The sequence below is a fragment of the Quercus lobata genome, chromosome 9, assembly GCF_001633185.2.
Source record: "Quercus lobata isolate SW786 chromosome 9, ValleyOak3.0 Primary Assembly, whole genome shotgun sequence".
In the NCBI taxonomy this organism is placed as follows: domain Eukaryota; kingdom Viridiplantae; phylum Streptophyta; class Magnoliopsida; order Fagales; family Fagaceae; genus Quercus; species Quercus lobata.
The window spans coordinates 783,327-789,103 of NC_044912.1; positions in this window are offsets into that span (position 1 = coordinate 783,327).

A 5,777-nucleotide genomic window follows, 5' to 3' on the forward strand; every position below is an offset into this window, starting at 1 on the left:
TAGTTGCACTCTTGGTCTTATCTATAAATTATATCCCAAAATTTTATTATACATAAAGTCCCTTTATTAAAATATTCGTAGAAATATAAAGTCATTAATGTAGACTGCCACTTTGAAGATTACTACATCTTAATCCTTAAATACCCGGTTTAATCCTTTATGTTATTCATCATATATTTATAAAATTCAATTTCATAAATATATACTTTATTAACTCCTTACTATAGTGGTTGGACCCAACACTCTAAATAACCAAGCCTATTAAACTTATCTTAAGGGAATATTTTATATTTCTATTAAAATATTATAAATTCCATCTTGATAATATATGTTCTATCAACACTAAATGCGGCTGTCTAACATACTGAGGTTATATAACTCTAATTAGAATTTTAATCTCATTAAAAACCCCTAATTAAAATAAATTAAGGACTTTTAATCATAAAATGTTTTAGGACAGAGAGTTCTATTTAACTAACATCTTCGATCTCATTAGTTCTTTTAATTAGATAATGATTAATAAATGTCTTTAACTATTAAGAACTATAAAATTAATCACATAACTTTGCTTTTTATACATGTAATAAACAGGTGTCAAAATTTTTTTGGCAACTTGCCCAGTCGCGAGTTTTGGTTTTTTGGCAACTTGTTTTGGTGACTCGCCCAGTCGCTAGACTCCAGTCATGTGTTTTGGCGACTCGTTTTAGAGACTCGCCCAGTCATGAGTTCATCCAAAAGCTTTGGCGGCTCACTCGCAACTCACCAGTCGCAAAAACGCCCAGAAACAACCGTTTTTTCTATTAACCGTTTTTGACGTTTCCAATGAACAAAACACATTCTTAACAATCAAAAACGATAAGATTAAGATTAAAACTTTAATTTCATAGATGCTTAAGTGTTAAAATTCAATTTTACATGGTTAAAATCAAACTTAAACAACATCATAACATCAAAATCAGTTTTAATCAAACAATAGTTTCATAAACTATATCCTTGGAAATTACTATTTAGACACAGCACTATTCAATGTGTAAACATCATACGAACAAATATCATCATCAACTATGAATCCACATCGTAGATCACGATAAATAGCAAGTTTCCCATGCACTGCCGAAAACCAAAAACAGTTAACTCTTTGATTCGGACACCGAAACAAAGACAAACAATCTGGCTTTCCTCATTCTTTAATCAAGAATGAGCATGGGCGCCTAGTGCAAAAAGCAAAAACTATTTCATACAGTTCCCTTCTTGCTATCTCTTATCAAAACATATAGAAACATGTTCAATTATTAATCTAACAATAAATTAATAAAACCCAACATGTATCTATATCAGACCATACATGAATAAAACTGATATAAAAATATGACCTTCCATGTGCATAAATGCATGCTTCTGTGAATGAACATGAGACGTACATATTCTCTCTCTTGTATCTTTGTTCGTTCCTTCTTTGCTCTGCACTATCCTCTTTTATTAGCTGAAAAAGGAAAAAATTGTAAGTCCTATTTTGAGCTAAAAATGGAAAACAAAGTTGAGAGGGTGAGAACATGGTGAGAAAAATATTACTGGGTTGAAAAATATTTGCTCCATCCTCTTTTGTTCCTTTCGTTAGCTGTTATTGCTTCTTGAGATTGCTGCCTTTGTTGCAGTTGTTGTTGCTATTGGTTATTCTTCTTGTTGTTGTGTAAGTGGCAAAAAAGAGTGGCCTTTTTTGGTTTAGTTGTGGAAAGGAGGGAACTCTGTGTTTTTTGTTGTGGGTTGGGATAGCAGAATGACTACTGTTGAGAGCTGGTGTATTGGAGTGGGAAAGGAAGGATTTTCGCAAATTCTGGGTTTTGAGTGTTTTATAAATGAAAGATAAGAAGATTTTTCTGGTTGAAAAAAGAGGAAGGAATTCTTCGGCTGTGCTTCTCAAGGGGCTGATTATTGTTGAAGGAGATAAAGTACGTGAGACCTTTTACATAAGGTTTCATGAGTTAAGCCATTGAGACAAATCTAGGTAACTTGATTTACCTGTATGAACTACAACCTACAAAGTACACCTAAAAAAATCTTTCAGCAAAAAAAAAAAAAACACACTTAAAAAATCAACAAATGTGACGTTTTAAAATTTAAAATGAATTTGAATAGTTGTGAAGAAAACAAAATTTGACAGGGTGGCAGAGGCAGTAGGAAAAATAGAAAAGATATAAATTGTGCACTCAATGAGATTCACGTGGGTACAGTGGATGGTGTGGTGTCAAGCGCCTTTGAATAAAAGAACCATGCAAAACCTAGAAGTAGATGGCTAGCTAGCTTGTCCATCACTTTATCTTCACATTTTAATTTTCTGTTCAATAGAAGTTGACTGAGACATTTCAAGGTCAGTGTCAGCACCGTACTGAATACTTTCTACAGAAACAACTCCAGTTTTCATTCTCAAGATCTATTAATATCTTTTTGACATGAACTTCTCATAATTCTTCTAGGATTCTCTCAACCGTGTCATCATTGTATCAAATCAAGTGTCCCTCTCCGTCTCACACCAAATCTCTTTGTAAAATAAAATAGGAAGAAAAATCCCACCAATTTCAATGCGTAGTGAAATTAAAAGGGTGTTATTGGAGTAATTTGGGTGATATTGTTTGTAATTTTTTAAAATATGTGTGGATGAAAAAAGTCTGTAGAAATATGTGTAATATTGTTTAAAATATAAGAGATATTACGTCCACAATATTTTTACGATAAATCACAAGTGGTTAGTTATTATTGGTTCAAATGTGAAACTAATACTAAGGGTCCGTTTGGATTGAGCTTATTGTTGCTGAAACTGAAAACTGAAAACTGAAAACACTGTAGCAAAATAATTTTTAAATGTGTAAATAGTGTCGTGGGACCCATGAATAGTGCATAAACAGTACGTAAACAGTGCGTGAATAGTATTTTTTGTCCCCTGCATAGTACTTTTACTGTTCACGTGCAGAGAAAAAAAAAAAAAAAAAAAAAAAAGGTAGGAAAACGTAGAGCTGAAACGCAAGTTTCAGCTCTACCCAAACGGGCACTAAGATTACTTTTTTACCCTAACAGTAACAACCTGTCACTTAGAATTTGTTGTAAAAATATTATTGACATATCATTTCTCTTAAAATATAAAAATATGAGTTTGAGTTTGCCTACCAACAGGCCCGAGTGATTAGAATTAAACAATGATGTTCCTGCTCATGGATTTGCTTGCTTTCTTTGTTTAATGCAATTAAGGGAATCTTTTTTAGAATAAAATAAATTTTGTAAGCTTTGAAATTATTTTGTATGTTATTTTGTTTCTATTGGCTAGTTTTTAATGATATATCCATTCTACCAAAAAAAAATTATTAATATAAGTATTCTCATCATACAATTATTAATTTATGTATTTTTTTTCGCACCATTATTAATATATGTATCACCATTGTACTTGTGCTTTAATTTTTCATAAATTGTGTATTGTTATACCTGTGTCCAGATCCGTGCAACTGCTTCATTGTTCTACCTTCTTTTTCTTTGCTGTTGTTTCTTGTTGTATATTGCTGCCTTTGTTGTCTGTATCCCTATTGTTGTTTGTTTGCTATGGTTGCTAGTTCCATTGAGGGTTGTAGTTTTTGAAGATTCGGAGGGTTGAATTGGTTATATTTTGTGGTATTTGCAACCTCAAGGGCATTTGAATAAATTTTTTTTTTTAGGGGGAGAATTTTAGGTGTCAAAAAAGTACTTTTGTGAAAGTTTGGGGGATCAAAATGTGATTTTTGAAAGTTTTGGGGTCAAAATATAATTTTGAAAGGTTTTGGGGTTAAATGGAAATATTGGAAAATTTTAGGTGTTGATATGCAATTTGTAGACAAATTGTTGTAGTTGATTTGTAATTTTGGGAAATTGTGGTCTGCAGGCATAGGTTTAAGCAAGAAAAGGTTTCATGTTGAGCTAAAGCTTATTTTTATGAGTAATGCTATGACTACACATTGCTCATGTGACAAGTCTTGAGTGATGGAGTTGTAAGCCCTCTACTTTTACTCTATCACTCCTGACTTGCCATGTGTGTAAGTTATAGCAAAAGTTGCGGTCTTAACATTTTTCTATTGGTGAAAATACACTTTTGGTCCTTATATTTTGGGTCAATTCTCATTTTGATCCCTAAATTGATTTTGCTACTAATGTAGTCCCTAAAAAAGGAAAATCAATTCTATGTTAGTCCCTGCCGTTAATACACTAACAAAAAAATCATACGTGGCAGACGGAGTGCATAGGTGACATGTTAGATGATGATGTTGCTAATATCATAAGAGTAATGTTACAAATACAAACAATGTTACAAATACAAACTAATTTACAACATTTTTACAAATTACTAATGTGACTTTAGTAATTTTCAAATAATTATTAGTAAACATAAATGTGATATTAGTGGTGGACCCACATTAGTACTAATAAAAATTTGTCACATCAATAGCTTGTAAAAATATTGTAAAATAGTTTGTAATTGTAGAATTACTCATAAAATAATATTAAAAATATCATGTAAACATCCAAGTCAGCATTTCAATAAATAAATAAATAAAAAACCTCCTCAAAAAATTAAAAAACATATAATGAAATAAATTATTTTTTTTAACAAAAAACCTTAAATCTAGTTTTTTTTTTTTTTCATTATTAAAATTAAAATAAATAAATAAATAAACCTACTTTGGGAAATGGGTTTGATCGGCAAGGTGGTGTTGTTGATGGCAGATTTGGGTCAAGGATAATGAGTTTGGTTTCATATATATTGGTTGTGAGTCTTGGATTTATGAACCTTGTATGGATAAATGTGAAAGAGTATTTGGTTATGGCAAGTTCTCTATTCAGGTATGTTGATAAATTGTAATAATTATGGTGATTTTGCCTTGATGTTCTGGGATTGTTTGTGGTTTTTTCTTTTTCTTTTTTGTATGTTTTTTCTAGGCTTCTTTTGTGTTTGTTTCTTGGATTTATGGGTTTGATTTCTATGATTTATGGGTTTATGGGTCTATTTCTTGGATTTATGGGTTTGATTACTAGAGGTTTCAATGTTGCATGTGTTAGAATTTTCTGTGCTGAGATTGATTATGAGCGTTGGCCGGTTCACTGGCGGCTCCACGTTAGAGTCAAGGTCGTCACAAGACCACCCTGACCTGGAAAAAAGAATCATTATTATATATAAAATTTAAAAATTTTTTGATTTTTTTTAACTTAAAAAAATATGTGACCACGCTAATTTTTTTTTTTAGTTCCTATATAATTAAACTTTGGACAAAGTTCAATAACAAACTTGGTTGTAGATTATGGTGATAAAGATAGACGTGGAGAAAGCATATGACTGGTTAAAGTGAGTTTCATTAGGTTGATGCTTACACACTTTGGATTCCCGGATAATATTATCCAACTTATCCTCAGCTGTGTTTCATCTACCTCAACATCCCTTCTTTTCAATGGAAGCAAACTCCCTGCCTTCTACCCTTCAAGAGGGATCAGACAAGGTGATCCCATATCACCTTATTTGTTCATTCTATGCATGGAATTTCTTGGGGCTCAAATAACAAAAATGTAGGAGGAAAAAAGATGGGACATGATAAAAGCTTCTAGGAGGGGGCCTAGCTTTTCCCATGTGTTCTTTGCAGATGATATAATGCTGTTTGCTAAAGCTAATGTGAAGAATTGTGAAGCCATTTTGGAATTTTTTGATACCTTTTGCAGTATGCCTAGGCAAAAGATTAACTATGATAAATCTAGAGTGTTTTTCT